This window comes from Schistocerca serialis, chromosome 6, assembly GCF_023864345.2.
Source record: "Schistocerca serialis cubense isolate TAMUIC-IGC-003099 chromosome 6, iqSchSeri2.2, whole genome shotgun sequence".
In the NCBI taxonomy this organism is placed as follows: domain Eukaryota; kingdom Metazoa; phylum Arthropoda; class Insecta; order Orthoptera; family Acrididae; genus Schistocerca; species Schistocerca serialis.
In genome coordinates this window covers 543,072,849-543,091,034 of record NC_064643.1, presented here as the reverse complement: position 1 = coordinate 543,091,034, position 18,186 = coordinate 543,072,849, and the positions used below count along the sequence as shown (strand labels likewise).

Genomic DNA, 18,186 nt, shown 5'->3' with positions numbered 1-18,186 from the left:
GCAGTCTATATATAATGATATACAGCTCCAAGACCTCAAGGTATGAGCTTCTCAGAGTTACAAGAGAAACTGACACAGATTGTGAACACACTTTACTTCAGCAGTCATATTAATCACCTGAAGGCAAACCACAGGAAGTCTCAGGTCTGTACTGTCAACCTCAGTAACAAGCATAGAATTACTCAATGTGATGTAGCAAGCTGTAACTTTCCAGCTTTGCTCACAGCAAAGAAATATTTAATACAGAATCATCTTTTGAAAAAACCACAACATTTTCCTGACAACCAAGTTCGTTAAAAAAACATTATGAGCGAAATCTATGCTACTTAAAAAAGACAAGTTGTTGTTTAACATTGTTACCAAAAATCTCAAGAAGTAGTTGACCAATTTACTTTGTAGTTTTACACAATATTTGAATAAATGTTCAGATGGATATAGGCTACATATTTTTTAAATTGCAATACAAAAAATAATTAATGTAGAGCAATGAAATTCTGAGAATACATTTCTTAGGTAACATGTTTAAGTGATTAAAAATGCAAGTTCACAGGTTACTGTAAGTGCAAGATACATTACTGCAAATTTGAAATGCTGGAACATTAATAACTGATGTAACTGCCAGAATGTTGAATGCAAACATGTAAAGTGTGTACATTGTGTTGAACAGGTGTCATATGTCAGTTTGTGAGATGAAGTTCCTTGCCTGGTGCACTTGGTCAGTCAATACAGGATGGTTAATGCCGTTTGTGAATGACACTCGAGTTGTCTAGTGATGTCCAGTATGCTCTCGAACAGAAAAGAATCTGATGATCAAGCAGCCAAGGCAACATGTTGACATCCTGTGGAGCATGTTGGGTCACAACAGCAATATGCTGTTGGAAAGCATGCCTGGAATGCTGTTCATGAATGGTAACAGAGGTCAAATCACCAGACTGACATACAAATTTGCAGTCACAGTGTGTGGGATACCCATGAGAGTGTTTCTGCTGTCATATGAAATTGCACCCCAGACCTAACATCAGCTGAAGGTCCCGTGTGTCTAGCACACAGATAGGTTGTTTGCAGGCCCTCATATGGCCTCTTCCTAACCAACACACAGCTATCATTGGCACAGAGGAAAAACCAGCTTTCATCAGAAAACAGAACAGGCCTCCATCCTTCCCTCCAATGAGCTCTAACTTGAAATCACTGAAGTCACAAACTGCAGTGGTTTCGAGTCATTGGAATGAATGACACAGGGCACCTGGCTCAGAGCTGTCCTGGAAGTAAATTTGTAACAGTTTGTTGTGTCACGGTAATGCCAACTGTTGCTCAGATTGCTGCTGCGGATGCAGCACAATGCACTGGTGCCATATACCAAACATGGTGGTCTTCTCCCTTGGCATTGCCACATGGCTGTCTGGAGCTCGGTCTCCTACTACACATACATCTACATACAGGCTGATTATAATTAAAGTTAAACTTTCAAAACACTGTAGAAATAACACCACTGGTCAGAATGACATCAAATTGCAATGGAATATTATCAGAGAGGGGGAAAAGGTATGGCAGAAGAAAAAAAATAGTGTGAAAATTGATCAATAGATGGTGCTGTATGTGGCATTATACATAAATGAAAACACCTGTCATGCACACGACCCATCGAAGTTGGTATAATCATGCTGGGCACATGGCTTTTCCTCCTTTCGCGTCTGCAACATTTGCCATGACTGTCTCAATGCAGGATTGCACTCTGCTTGTAAAGCTGTATTACAAGAATGATGACTGTGCACACAGTACTCCGCAGAAGTTCCAGACACTGAAGGGTTTGAAAAAAGGCATTGGTCTGATGACTGCCGTGGCTCTGGATGATTTGGAAATTCGAAAAGGTCTGTTCTTTTGGTGTGCAACCTGGTAGAGGGAGGAAACAAATTGATTCAACATCAGTGGAAGCAGTGGCCAAGCAATCCAGGAGGAGACAAGTGGTGGTGTGTAAACGTGTAGTGCACAGAGAATTGCCCAAACATTGGACATACTCGTGAGCACGGGATGTAAAATCATATAAAATTTCCTTCTTTGCTATCCATTCAAAATTACAAATGTGCACAAGTTGCTTCCTGTTGACCTGCCAGGTAGGGAGACCTTTGCTTTATGATTTCTTGCTTGCATGGAAGTAGACAATGATTGGCCGTGGAAGATTTTGTGGATGGACGAAGCCCACTTCCACCTGACAGAATGTGTCAATACACAGAATTGTCAAATATGGGCAGTGGAAACTCCACACACAAATTAACCAGTACCACTTCATCTTCAAAAGGTCACTCTGTGGTGCGGGTTTATGGCATCATTTATCATAGGGCCTTATGTTTTTGAAGAGACAGGTGCTTCCGGTCCTGTTACCTGTACCATCACTGGTAAGCACTATGAATGTCTTTTGCACAACCTCATCATTCCAGCCCTCCAACAGTGTGTGGATGGGATCATTTTTATGCAAGATGGCACACCTCCGCACATTGAAAATCCAGTTAAGCAGCTGCTGAAGCGCCATTTTGGAAATGCTAGAAGAATTATCAGCTGCCGTTTTCCTACAGTGTGGCCATCCCAGTCACCTGATCTCAATTCGTGAGACTTCTGGCTGTGGGGTTGTGTGAAAGATGTTGTGTCCAGTGTTCTGATAGCAAACTTAGCTGCATTTAAGACACACATCATGCAACACATTCTAAACATGACTTCAGAAACGCTTCGATTAGTTGTGGAACATGCTGTTTCTTGATTTCAACTTGTTGTAGAAAATGGTGGACAACAATTGAACATGTTTTGTGCCAGTCATACAGAAATTAATAATCTTATTTGTTTTTGAGTGATGCTTTTTAGCGGTTTTTGGCGTCAGGACAATTAAAAACTAATGTGATTGATGTTTTTATGTGGTTTTTGGCCTCAGGACAATTAAAAACCCATATGATTGATGCTTTTTATGCAGTTTTTGGCCTCACAACAATTCAAAACTGATGTGGGTGATGCTTTTTATGTGTTTTTTGGCCTCAGGGCAATTAAAAACCAATTTTTCCCATCCAGTGTGATATGAGCTGGCTGGGTGGATAGGCTTATGTAACTAAACGTATCACACCTATACACCGATCCACACTGAATAGTACAGTTTGTTTAATGTCAGACATACACCTTAAGCATTGTTGTATGATTCATTTTACATTTGTAGTTGACCACTATAAAATTATAATGCTTACAGTGCTATCTATTGTTTCATTTTGTAACTGTTTATTTCTCTTCTGCCATATGTTTTCCCCCTTCTCTGATAATATTCTGCTGCAATTTGACGTCATTCTGACCAGTGGTGATCTTTCTACAACAATTTGAAAGTTTAACTTTATTTACAGTCACTTTGTAAATACTCCACAAGAAATCTTATGGTGCACAGCAGAGGGTACCCTGTACCACTACTTGTCCCCCCCCTACCACTCCTTATTCCACTCGCAAATAGTGCAAAGGAAAAATGACAGTCTGTACACCTCTATATAAGCCCTAATAGCTGGATCCCCAATGTCTGTGATCTTGAGATGATTTTCAAGGTGATTTGGAGGTTATAGTGATTTTTCTAAAATGGGAACTCTAATATTTGATTCAAGATCTCAACATGTTCTTGACTGATTCACTTCAGATTTTTAAATTATATATGTGACATATAAAAGTGAAACATTATTAATGTAGAGCTCAAAAAGTTCATGACAGATTTACTTCCGATTTCCACACGATATTCTAATAAACATTTGGTTGGACACAGGCAACATGTTTCTTAATATGTATAATACATTAATACATATGTAACATGTGAAGGGAAAACATTGTTAGAAAAAATTTCAATAGTTCTGAAGCAATGTACTTCAGATTTTTAAATGATACTTAAATGAACATTTTGATGCACATGGTCTATGTATTTTAAATATATATATATTATATAAATGTATATGTAATACATAAAGGGAATATGCTGGTACCAAACAACTCAACAAGTTCTTGACACATATTCTTCAAATATTTAAATGATACTCTAATGAAAGTCCATGAACCATGGACCTTGCCATTGGTGGGGAGGCTTGCATGCCTCAATGATACAGATAGCCATACTGTAGGTACAACCACAACAGAGGGGTGGAGGGGTATCTGTTGAGAGGCCAGACAAATGTGTGGTTCCTGAAGAGGGGCAGCAGCCTTTTCAGTAGTTGCAGGGGTAGCAGTCTCGATGACTGACTGACCTGGCCTTGTAAAACTAACCAAAATGGTCTTGCTGTGCTGGTACTGCGAACAGATGAAAGCAAGGGAAAGCTACAGCCTTAATTTGTCCCGAGGGCATGCAGCTTTACTGTATGATTAAATGATGATGGCGTCCTCTTGGGTAAAATAGTCCGGAGGTAAAATAGTCCCCCACTCGGATCTCCGGGTGGGGACTACTCAAGAGGACGTCGTTATCAGGAGAATGAAAACTGGCGTTCTACTGGTTGGAGTGTGGAATGTCAGATCCCTTAATCAGGCAGGTAGGTTAGAAAATTTAAAAAGGGAAATGGATAGGTTACAGTCAGATGTAGTGGGAATTAGTGAAGTTCGGTGGCAGGAGGAACAAGACTTTTGGTCAGGTGAATACAGGGTTATAAATACAAAATCAAATAGGGGTAAAGCAGCAGTAGATTTAATAATGAGTGCGGGTAAGCTACTACAAACAGCATAGTGAACGCATTATTGTGGCCAAGATAGACACGAAGCCTACACCTACTACAGCAGTACAAGTATATATGCCAACTAGCTCTGCAGATGATGAAGAAATTGATGAAATGTATGAAGAGATAAAAGCAATTATTCAGGTAGTGAAGGGAGACGAAAATTTAATAGTCATGGGTGACTGGAATTTGACAGTAGGAAAAGGAAGAGAAGGAAACATAGTAGGTGAATATGGATTGGGGCTAAGAACTGCAAGAGGAAGCCATCTGGTAGAATTTTGCACAGAGCATAACTTAATCATAGCTAACACTTGGTTCAAGAATCATGAAAGAAGGTTGTATACATGGAAGAACCCTGGAGATACTAGAAGGTTTCAGATAGAATATATAATGGTAAGACAGTGTTTAAGGAACCAGATTTTAAATTGTAAGACATTTCCAGGGGCAGATGTGGACTCTGGCCACAGTCTATTGGTTATGAACTGTAGATTAAAACTGAAGAAACTGCAAAAAGGTGGGAATTTAAGGAGATGGGACCTGGATAAACTGAAAGAACCAGAGGTTGTACAGAGTTTAAGGGAGTGCATAAGGGAACAATTTACAGGAATGGGGGAAAGAAATACAGTAGAAGAAGAATGGGTAGCTTTGAGGGATGAAGTAGTGAAGGCAGCAGAGGATCAAGTAGCTAAAAAGACGAGGGCTAGTAAAAATCCATGGGTAACAGAAGAGATACTGAATTTAATTGATGAAAGGAGAAAGTAGAAAAATGCAGTAAGTGAAGCAGGCAAAAAGGAATACAAACGTCTCAAAAATGAGATCGACAGGAAGTGCAAAATGGCTAAGCAGGGACGGCTAGAGGACAAATGTAAGGATGTAGAGGCTTATCTAATGAGGGGTAAGATAGATACTGCCTACAGGAAAATTAAAGAGACCTTAGGAGAAAAGAGAACCACTTGCATGAATATCAAGAGCTGAGAAGGAAACCCAGTTCTAAGCAAAGAAGGGAAAGCAGCAAGGTGGAAGGAGTATATAGAGGGTCTGTACAAGGGCGAAGTTCTTGAGGGCAATATTATGGAAATGGAAGAGGATGTAGATGAAGATGAAATGGGAGATATGATACTGCATGAAGAGGTTGACAGAGCACTGAAAGACCTAAGTCAAAACAAGGCCCAGGGAGTAGACAACATTCCATTAGAACTACTGACAGCCTTGGGAGAGCCAGTCTTGACAAAACTCTACCATCTGGTGAGCAAGATATATGAGACAGGCAAAATTCCCTCAGACTTCAAGAAGAATATAATACAAGAACCTTCAACATCACAGCATGTCAGCAATCATTGGTTAATATATTAAAAAACTAGAAACCCGCCTCGATTGCGAAAAAAGTACCTAGTGTTAACCTAGGTTTTCAGCAGAGATAACTACACTTTCTTCAGAACAATAAAACTCACAAGTGCCCAAGAAGACCTTTGTCAATGATTAAAAGAACACCATAGCTATACATTTATAAATGAAAAAAAGGAAAACACAAACAGTACATATGTACAGAGTCTAAACCACTACTTAACATAATGGTGTACGCTCCACCTCACTCCGGCCTATGTTCGATAAGCCATGACCCGCCATAAACTGCAGCTACAAATGGTCGCTCACTTACACACCTGACCCGCTACCTATGCACATGTGCAAGACAAGGGAAGTTACTTGAATGCGCATGCGCATACGAATACGTGAAAGTTTATACATGGGTCGTGGTTAAATAGCCCTTATATTCCCAACTGTGGATCAACGTATATCAAAAGATAGGATGGATAGAATAAGTGACGAGCTAAATAGGAAATGAAACCTAAAAATAACCACACACGGTTGCTTATGCTAGGAAAGAAACACATATGAAGCTACCTATGACAACAGGAGACACTCTTAAAAGCTATTCCTAAAGCCAATAGTTAGCAGCCTGAGGGGGGGGGGGGGGGGCTGAGGGGACGTAATCTAAAGACGTCATGGTAATAAAGATATAGAGATAAAACGTGATGTGTTCAACGGGCTAAAATCACGTTCATCGTAAAAGGAAATGAGGAAAAAAGATAAAAGATGAACAGCTTGACCAACTGCACTTGCCAATCAGGGCACGCATGTGAAAATCCCCAGATCATCAGATTTACTAGTATGAAAAACAAATGAAAGGTGTGAAACCTTCAAAAAATTTTCTGTTTCTTAGTAGGAGTTGGTCGTTAAGGATATTGTCTTTATCATGTTGCAGATGCTTAAAGATCTTAACTTTGGCATGAAATAACTCGATATTAACTGGAGGGCTCGGCGCATGAGCCATTTGCACAAGGTGTTCCGCATAAGTAGAGCCCTTAGTACCATCACCGCTTCTAGTAGGAATATGCTCTTTATACCTGAAACCTTTTTTAATAAAAGAATATAATAATTCCAATCCCAAAGAAAGCAGGTGTTGACAGATGTGAAAATTACTGAACTATCAGTTTAATAAGTCACAGCTGCAGAATACTGACACGAATTCTTTGCAGACGAATGGAAAAACTGGTAGAAGCCGACCTCGAGGAAGATCAATTTGGATTCCATAGACATGTTGGAACATGTGAGGCAATAATGACCCTACAACTTATCTTAGAAGAAAGATTAAGGAAAGGCAAACCTACATTTCTAGCATTTGTAGACTTAGGGAAAGCTTTTGACAATGTTGACTGGAATACTCTCTGTCAAATTCTGAAGGTGGCAGGGGTAAAATACAGGGAGCGAAAGGCTATTTACAATTTGTACAGAAAGCAGATGGCAGATATAAGAGTCGAGGGACATGAAAGGGAAGCAGTGGTTGGGAAGGGAGTGAGACAGGATTGTAGCCTATCCTCGATCCTATTCAATCTGTATATTGAGCAAGCAGTAAAGGAAACAAAAGAAAAGTTCGGAGTAGGTATTAAAATCCATGGGGAAGAAATAAAGACTTTGAGGTTCACCGATGACATTGTAATTCTGTCAGAGACAGCAAAGGACTTGGAAGAGCAGTTGAATGGAATGTACAGTGTCTTGGAAGGAGGGTATAAGATGAACATCAACAAAAGCAAAACAAGGATAATGGAATGTAGCCGAATTAAGTCAGGTGATGCTGAGGGAATTAGATTAGGAAATGAGACACTTAAAGTAGTAAAGGAGTTTTGCTATTTGGGGAGCAAAATAACTGATTATGGTCACAGTAGAGAGGATATAAAATGTAGACTGGCAATGGTAAGGAAAGCGTTTCTCAAGAAGAGAAATTTGTTAACATTGAGTATAGATTTCAGTGTCAGGAAGTCGTTTCTGAAAGTATTAGTATGGAGTGTAGCCATGCATGGAAGTGAAACATGGACGATAAATAGTTTAGACAAGAAGAGAATAGAAGCTTTTGAAATGTGGTGCTACAGAAGAATGCTGAAGATTAGATGGGTAGATCACATAACTAATGAGGAGGTATTGAATAGAATTGGGGAGAAGAGGAGTTTGTGCCACAACGTGACTAGAAGAAGGGATCGGTTGGTAGGACATGTTCTGAGGCATCAAGGGTTCACCAATTTAATACTGGAGGGCAGCGTGGAGGGTAAAAATCATAGAGGGAGACCAAGGGATGAATACACTAAACAGATTCAGGAGGATGTAGGCTGTAGTATGTACTGGGAGATGAAGAAGCTTGCACAGGATAGAGCAGCATGGAGAGCTGCATCAAACCAGTCTCAGGATTGAAGACCACAACAACAACAATAACAACAACTCTAATGAACATTTGGATGGATACAGCCTGTATATTTTTGTATGTAATAAGTAAATATATATGTAACTTATAGACTGGGAATATTGTTACCAATAATCTCAAAAATATTCTGACCAATTTAATTCAAATTTTGACGTGATTCACTATTAAACATTCAGAGGGACATTGCATATATATATTTTTTAAATTGTTTCTTACTTGTATACACAGTGATATACTGCATTTTCTTTCCTCAATGGTTTTACAGAAAATATGAAATGCGTATGGCTTATCAGCTTATGATTAGAATATTACAATGGAATTTGAGTTGTTCACAACTTTGTAATCCTACTGATTCACATATTAAAACTATATGAAATTCTCTTACTGAAGCTACTATCGTCACAGATCCAGCAGCTGAATGTATCTCTTGTGCCTCAGGTGATGGACAGAGAGGGCATAGAAGGAGAAAGGAGGACATGAACAGGTGGGGGGGGGGGTGGTCAAAACACAGAGAAATGAAGGGGAGAAGGAATAAATGGACTAGGAGAAGGAGTGGAGGAGATGGGCAGAGAGAGGTGGAAGGAGTTTAGGATGTACCTGCAATTCCCAAACAAATTTAGTAATTGTGAAGCATTGATGATGGAGGAGAATGACGAAGAGAGGGGGTAGAGGAGGTAGGCAGAGAGTAGGGGGAAGAGTTTACAATGTATATCCAATTTGCATACAAATTTAGTAATTGCAAAACACTGATAGGTTCTCTGGTGAGCAAAGGATTCATGCTCCCAAGCACACAAGGAAGGAAGAATTATCACGCGTGACAGTGTGTGTAAGTATAATCTAACTTCTGCACCATTTCAGTGCAGTAATGTGTTCATTGTAAATAAGTATTACAGTAGTTGTATTACATGTTTATTACCTTATAAATGAATAAAAAACTTTTTTATTTTAAATTCAGAGCATTAGTATTTGTAAAATGACTCTTAGTGTTCATTAAAAAATGACGATCATTCCACTTGGGACCTGTGGAATGGTACATTAGCTTATTTGTTTTAGTTGTAAATATTTGTCATGTATTGTTGTTTTTCTGACATGTTCCACATCCTGGAGGACCTCCTCATTATGGATCAATTGGAATGAAAGTAAATCTAATCTAATCTAAAACAGTAAAAACTCAAATTGGCAAGAAGTACCATTGGTGAAGATACTAGCAATGTATGAGGGAATTGACCAATTAGAGAATTAAATGGAATCAAATACAATGTAATATACCAATATTATGTAACGGAAAGTTGCTACTCACCATATAGGGGCGATGCTGAACACAGATAGGCACAACAAAAAGATTGTCAAAAAATAAGCTTTTGGCCAACAAGGCCTGTGTCAAAATTAAACAACACACACACACACACACTTGCAAACGCAACTTACACACACATGACTGCAGTCTCTGGCAGCTGAAGCCACACTGCAAGCAGCAGCAGCAGCAGCAGTGCCTTATGGATGTGGCAACTGGGTGGGGGTAGGGAGGAGCCTGGGGTGGGGAGAGAAGGGATAGTAGGGAATGGCTGGAGGACAGTGAAGTGCTGCTGGAGAGCATGCAAGGACAAGGTAGAGAGAAGGTGGGGCAGTTAGGTGCAGTTGGAGTGTGAGGGGGAGAACAGGTGAGAGGTGGGGGGGGGTTGTGGAAATGGAGAGAAGTAAAAAGATTGTGTGCATTGGTGGAATGAGGCATGTGTAGTGCTGGAATGGGAACAGGGAAGGGGCTGGATGGAAGAGGGCACTGACTAAAGAAGGTTGAGGCCAGGAGGGTTACGTGAACATAGGATATATTTCAGGGAGAGCTCCCACCTGCGCAATGTAGAAAAGCTTGTGAGAAGGATGCATACGGCACTGGCTATGCAAAAAGCATTGGAATGAAGGATGTCTGTTGGGCAGTGTGCTCAGCAACAGGGTGGTCCACTTGTTTCTTGGCCATAGTTTGTTAGTGGCCATTCATGTGGACAGCTTGTTGCTTGCCATACCCACATAGAATGCAGAACAGTGGTTGCAGCTTAACTTGTAGATCATGTGACTGGTTTCGTAGGTAACGCTGACTTGGATGGGACAGGTGATGTTTGTGACCGCACTGGAGTAGATGGTGGTGGGAGGATGTATGGGACAGGTGTTGCATCTAGGTCTATTACAGGGTTATGAGCCATGAGGTAAGGAGTTGGGAGCAGGGGTTGTGTACAGATGGACGAGCATACTGGGCAAGTTCAGTGGATGGTGGAATATGGCTGTGGGAGTGGTTGGAAGGATAGTGGGCAGGACATTTCTCAGGGACATGACAATAGGTGGTCAGAACTTTGGTGTAGAATGTAATTCAGTTGCTCCAGTCCTTGGTGGTACTGAGTTAAGAGAGGAATGCTCCCCTGAGGCCAGATGGTAAGACATTGGGAGATGGTGGAAGACTTTGGTACAAGGTTAAGAGGATAATTACAGTCTGTGAAGGCCTCAATGAGAATCTCGGTATCTCGATTCTGATCACAAAGATGTCATCAATGAATCTGAACCAGGTGAGGGGTTTAGGATTCTGTGTGTTTAGGAAGGATTCCTCTAGATGGCCCATGAACTGGTTGGCAGAATGTGGTGCCATGCAGATGCCCATAGCCATACCACGAATTTGTTTGTAGGTAATGCCTTCAAAGGAGAAGTAATTGTGGATGAGGATATATTTGGTCATGGCACTAGGAAGGATGTTGTTGGTTTAGAACCTGTCAAGTGTTGCGAAAGGTAGCGTTCAATAGTGGTAAGGCCATAGGTGTTAGGGATGTTTGTGTATATGCAGGTGCCATCAACAGTGACGAGCAGGGCACCTTGTGATAAAGGGACAGGAACAGTGGAGAGTTGGTGGAAGAAATGGTTGGTATCTTCTACATAGGAGAGTAGGTTCTGGGTAATAGGTTGAAGATGTTGGTCTACAAGAGCAGAGATTATCTCAGAGGGGGCACAGTAACCAGCCACAAATGGCATCCTGGGGTGTTGGGGTTTATGGACTTTAGAAAGCATGTAGAAGGTAGGAGTGCAGGTTGTGGCAGGGGTGAGCAGAAAGATGAACTCCGGGGAGAGTTTCTGAGATGGGCCCAAGGATTTGAGAAGACACTGGAGATCCTGTTGGATTTCTGGAATGGGATCACTGTGGCAAATTTTGTAGGTGGATGTATCTGACAGCTCGAGGAGTCCTTCCACCAGAAAATCCTAGTGGTGCAAAACAGCAGTGGTGGAGCCTTTGTCCATAGGTAGCATTATAAGGTTGGGATCAGATTTTAGATGGTGGACTGCAGTTCTTTCTGCAGATGTAAGGTTAGTTTGCTTGTTGAAGGATTTGGGGAATGGTGGTGAAGCCAGGTTGGACATTAAGAAATTCTGTAAAGTTAACAGGGGGTGATTTGGGGGCGTTGGGAGTGTGGATCATGGTTGGATGGAGGAGTGAACTGAGTCAGGCAGGATTCACCAATTGTCTCTGGTTGAGTCTGATTGTTAGGCAAGGTGGTGAAAAAGTGTCTCCACTTTATGGACTGAGAGAAGGAGAGAAGGTTTTTAGTAAGTCCTGCATGATAGAATTTTGGAGTGAGGCACAAAGTGATGCCTTTGGAAAGGACTGATTTTTCTGTTGGGTTGCTTTTGGAGAAAAGGTTCAGGACTGTGTTTCAGGTCTGTTTAGATTCTGTGTGGTGGTGGGAGGGAGTTTTGGAGGGTGGGGTAAATGTAGATAGGTCTACGAGACAGGGTTTTTCAGCTGTGAGGGGATGTGGGGGAGGTTTGGAGGTTGTTGTAGTAAAGCTGGACAGTGGAACTCCAAAGCCAGAGTGAGAAGTGAGCAGGGTGGAGAGTTTTTTGGTGTTCTGTTGTGCATGTTGCTCTGGTTCCTTGTCAGCAAGAGTTTCAATGCGTATTATGGATTCCAAGAATTTGGAATTGCATAGCAGTAAAATTTTGTGGATGGAGAGAAGTTATTGCAAGGAGGTTTGGGCTTGGTTGATACAATTTTGCAGGACTATGTTGGTGAGGGCTAAGGACTGGCGGAATCTCAACAAATGGAGGTCATTGTGGAAGGAGGTGTGGCAGCCACCGGAGATGGTAATTTGATGGTAAGGTCATTGGGGGGGGGGGGGGGGGGGGGTCCATGAGAAAAGCAGCACAATGCAGGAGCAGTATGTGGGACTGGGTTCTGGCTAGGGATAAGGAAATGTTTCAGTAGTGATACAGATGGAAGGAGCAAGGATCCATGGTGTTGGAAAAAATGTGAAAAATTACATAAATAAAGTAGAATTACGTCCAAAGAAGTTCACAAATATACACCCAAATACGTGGGAAAAATCATGAGAAGGGAGAAACGGATGAGAAAGGGGTAAACAAGATGAAATCTGAGGGAGTCGATCATAGCAAAAGTTGAAAACTCCCTAAATTCGCAAGACGCCACAATGAGATCAAAGACACAATATAAATAATTTAAAAAATATTTTACTGTGGGAGCAGGTCTGTGGGTGCATACGTGTGAAGAAGGGGGCGGCAGATATGAATGGATAAGGTGAAATGAGTGGGTGGAAACTGGGACAGAATGGAGAAAATGTGGGAGGTGGGGAAGGGTTTATAGCACGAGATACAAGATCGTCTGGCACCAGAAAGGTTCAGGAAATAACACACAAAAAAATGGGAGAGTAACACAGGGAGAGTGATCAATTTCAAGGTATACGCTTAATAATATTGGGGGGAGTAATGTGTGACACTGCACCAACAATCAGCGTGGTCTTGTAGCAGTCTGTTGTGCGCAACCAACATGATTGATACAGTGTGGCTCATAAGTACAGTGTGCAATGCAGTTTGTAAGGTAACAAGAGAAACAAAGGAAAGAAGAGAAAGAAGGACAGGCATCGAGTATAGTAATGCATTAAAAAATATCAACAAAGGAAAACAGCACTGTTTAGAGAAGAAAAGCCATCAGGCAAAAATCAAATGGAATATCCAGGACAGAATATTATGAAGAGGAAAGTTGCTACCCACTACATAACAGAGATGCTGAGTCACAGACAAGTACAACAAGAAGCCACAATAAGCTTTCGGCCAACAAGGCCTTTGTCAAAAACAGACTACAGACACACACACAATCATACAAATGTAATTCAGACCCACATGACTGCAGTTTCTGGCACTTGAAGCCACACTGTGAGTAGCAGCAGCACCAGCAGCAGTGTGCTATGGGAGTGGCAACTGGGTGGGGGTAAGGAGCAAGCTTGGGCAGGGAGGGGGGACACCAGGGTAGGGGTGGGGGACAGTCAAGTGCTCCTGGGGAGTGTACAGGGATGACATGGAGAAAAGGTAGGCCAGCTAGCTGCAGTCAGGAGATTGTGAGGTCCCTGCAATGGAAAAACATTTTCACCACTGTCCCTACCACAATCAGACTCAATCAAAGACCAGTGTTGAACCCTGCCTGACTCAGTTCACTCCATCATCCAACCATGGTCCACCCCCCCAATGTCCCCAAATCACCCTCTGTTAACTTTCCAGAATTTCTTAACCTCAAACCTTGCTTCATCACTGTCCCCCAAATCCCTCAACATGCAAACTAACCTTACATCTGCAGAAAGAACCGCTGTCCACCATCTAAAATATGATCCTCACCTTATAATCCTAACTGTGGATGAAGGCTCCACCACTGTTGTTTTGAACCACAAGGATTACCCGGCAGAAGGACTCAGCCAACTGTCAGATATTTTCACTTAGAAACCTTGCCACAGGGACCCCATTCCAGAAATCCAACAGGATCTCCAGTCTCTCCTCAAACCCTTGGGCCCATCCCAGAAACTCTCCCCAGAGACCATCTCTCTGCTCACCCCTACCACAACCTGCACTACTACCTTCTACTTGCTTCCTAAAGGCCATAAAACCAAACTCCCAGGATGCCCCGCTGTTGCTGGTTACTGGGCCCCCATTGAGAGAATTTCTGCTCTCGTAGACCATCACCTTCAGCCTGTTACCTGGAACCTACTCTCCTAAATAAAAGATACCAACCATTTCCTCCATTGACTCTCCACAGCTCCTGTCCCTTTACTATGCAGTGTCCTGCTCATCACTGTTCATGTGACCTCCCTTTACACCAACATCTGTAATGCCCAAGGCCTTACCACTATTGGACACTACCTTCCCAACACCCAATGGATTCCAAACCAACAACTTCCTTCCTAGTCACCATGACCAACTACATCCTCATCCACAATTACTCTTCCTTTGAAGGCACTACCTACAAACAGATCCATGATATGGCTACAGGCACCCACTTGGCACCATCCTATGCCAACCTGTTTGTGGGCCATATAGAGGAATCCTTCCTAAACACCCAGAATCCTAAACTGCTCACCTGGTTCAAATTAACTGATGGCATCTTTGCAATCTGGATCAATGGTGAGGACACCCTATCCACATTCCTCCAGAATCTTAATAGCTTCTCCCCCATTTGATTCAGCTGGTCCCACTCAACACAATAAGCCACCTTCCTAGATGTCGACTTCTATATCAAAGATGGCTACATCAGCACATCTGTCCATATCAAACCTGCTAACCACCAGCAATACCTCCACTTTGACAGCTGCCACCTGCTCCATACCAAGAAGCCCCTTCCATGCAGCCTAGCCAACTGTGGTCATTGCATCTGCAGTGACAAGCGGTCCTCTCAAAATATACCGAGGGTCTCACTGAGGCCTTCACAGACTGTAATTATTCTCCCAACCATGTACAAAAACAAATCTCCTGTGCCTTGTCTTTCCAGTCTTCCACCCTCTCCCAAAGTCTCACCATCTGGCCACAGGGGTGCATTTCCCTCGTAACTCAGTACCACCCAGGACTGGAGCAACTGAATTACATTCTCTGCTGGGGTTTCAACTACCTCTTGTCATGCCATGAAATGAGAAATGTCCTGCCCATTATCCTTCCCACCCCTCCCACAGTCATATTCTACTGTCCACTGAACCTACACTATACTCATCCATACCTACACAATATACCTGTCCATAACTTCACAACCCCTGCTGCCAACCCCTCACCTCATGACTCATATTCCTGTAATAGACCTGGATGTAAGACCTATCCCAAACATCCTCCCACCACCGCCTACTCCAGTCCAGTTGCAAACATCACCTGTCCCATTAAAGGCATGGATACTTGTGAAACCAGTCATGTGATCTACAAGCTAAGTGGCAACTAATGTGCTGCTTTCTATGTGGGCATGACAAGCAACAAGCTGTCTGTCTGCATGATAGTAATAGCTGCTGACTTCAGTCATAGTTGAAAGAATGACATGTCCAAATTCACTGACTTAAAAAGAACTTTGGCTTCAAAATAAACTTGCAACCCGCTAGAGTAAATGCACGCTGGCCACAGGGGTGCATTTCCCTCGTAACTCAGTACCACCCAGGACTGGAGCAACTGAATTACATTCTCTGCTGGGGTTTCAACTACCTCTTGTCATGCCATGAAATGAGAAATGTCCTGCCCACTATCCTTCCCACCCCTTCCACAGTCATATTCTACTGTCCACTGAACCTACACTATACTCATCCATACCTACACAATATACCTGTCCATACCTTCACAATGCACCTGTATTGATAATATCCGAATAAATCATGTATTTGAAGATGTTTATAAATTTTGCATAGATTAAGGAATCTCTGACCACTCTGCATTGTTCATTAAACTACCAAAAATTAAAAAAGAAATTTCATGTGACAAAAGCTATATGAAAAGGAACTTCAATGAAAAAAATTAAATTACATTTATAAATAAGTTGGGAGAAGTTTAATGGCCTTACAACAGCTGTATTTCGAGTAATAGTAACTTCAACAATTTGTTAAGTAGTTTCTTGAAATATTTAATAAAACTTTTACATGTGGAACCAAATGCAACAAAATGGCTAATAAACTTAAATGGATAACCTAGGGTATAAAAATTTCTAGTGCCAGGAAGAGGAAACTCCACAGTGAACTGAAATATTATAGAAACAGATGTTTTATTGAGTATGTTCCTCATTATAAAGCTACATTTAAAGAAGTTGTGAAGGGAACCAAACAAATGGCAAACAAGAAGTTATTGTACAATATAAAAGCAAAACAAAAGCAGTGTAGTCTGTTGTCAAATCAGAGTTGGGTGTTTAGAGTTAGCAGTAATGAAATATCTAGGCTTAAAGTAGATGATAGCTTTATTGTAAACCCAGCTCAAATATCAAAGTGTTTGACTGAATTCTTCACAAATGTGGCAAGGTCCAATGTTGATGTAGCAGAGAACCAGAGTAAAGTAAATCACTTTGGAATCCACCAAGAAGCTAAGTATCTTATGGATTTTAAAAATGTCACAATAGAGGATGTGGAAAATGTTATATTAAAGTGATTAAAATAGTGTGTGGCATACTAGCACCTCCTCTTACTAAAATATTCAACCAGTCTTTTGAACAGGGATACTTTCCAGATGTTTTGAAGTATGCCAAAGTCAGACTTCTGTTCAAGAAAGGGTCAAGGGAAGACATGGAAAACTGTCAGCCTATTTCTATTTTTCCAATCCTGTCAAAAGTGTTACAGACAGTATCTGCAAACCAGATCAGAAACTTTATTGTAAAAAGTGATATTATCATAACAACCAATTTGGATTTCAACCAGGAAAAACACTCTGGATGCAGTGAACAACTTTATCAAAAAGGTAGGCAAATCTTTGGATCAGAGGAATAAAGTTGCCGGTATCTTCTGTGATCTCACAAAAGCATTTGACTCCGTGAAACATGACTTGCTTGTCTGCAAAGCTGACAAATACGGGATTATGAACAATGCTCTAAATTAGCTAACATCATACTTACACAACAGAAAACAAAGGGTAACCAAATGTATCACTTCAATGCAGTGAATAATTATTCTAAGTGGAGTACATTATAACAAGGTGTGCCTCATGGCTCCATTTTGGGGCCAATTCTGTTCCTATTCTACATAAATAACTTACCCATACACATAAATTCCCCATTAGTTCTGTCAGATGATATTTCTGTTCTAATACAAGAGGATGATGCAGAAAAAATTCCGAGTTCCATGATAAGCACACTGGATACTTTAGAAAACTGGCTCCAGTTAAATGGGTTGAATCTGAACATTGAAAAACTCCTTACGGTACATTTCAAAACCAAATATTCAGAATGTGTGGAATTTAAAATACAACATAACAATCAACCTATGAAAGAAGTTGACGTGGTCAAACTCCTGGGACTAAGTATCGACAAGAATAGACATATTGACTTCCTATCAAATAAACTAACCAGTTTTGCATTAGTAATGCAAATAAGAGCAAATTCCACTGCCTTAAGTAAACAAAAAAGCTTATCATAGTTATTTTGAATCTTTTGTTAGACATGGGTAATTTTCTGCAAGTTCAAGTAGTGTATCTCGAATACTGAAACTGCAAAAGAAAATTATCCAATATATGTGTACTGCATAGCAGAGTCTTGCCACCCATTATTTCAGAAACTACAAACCCTAATTATTCCCTCCATATGCAGTTATGAAATTACAATTGTCCTACACAGCAGACAAAAATTAAGTTAGGAGAATCATTTTAACCATATATATAAAACAAAAAATAAAAATAAACCCACAGACCAGTTGAAATTATATACACGGATTCTGCAGTATATGGGGATGACAATATTCA

General features: G+C 41.1%; 1 protein-coding gene across 1 annotated transcript in view; it reads right to left on the bottom strand.

Moving 5' to 3' along the window:
* LOC126483828 (fatty acid synthase-like) overlaps nucleotides 1–18,186 on the bottom strand; it is a 394,620-nt gene that overhangs the window by 281,856 nt on the left and 94,578 nt on the right. The window lies entirely within an intron of this gene.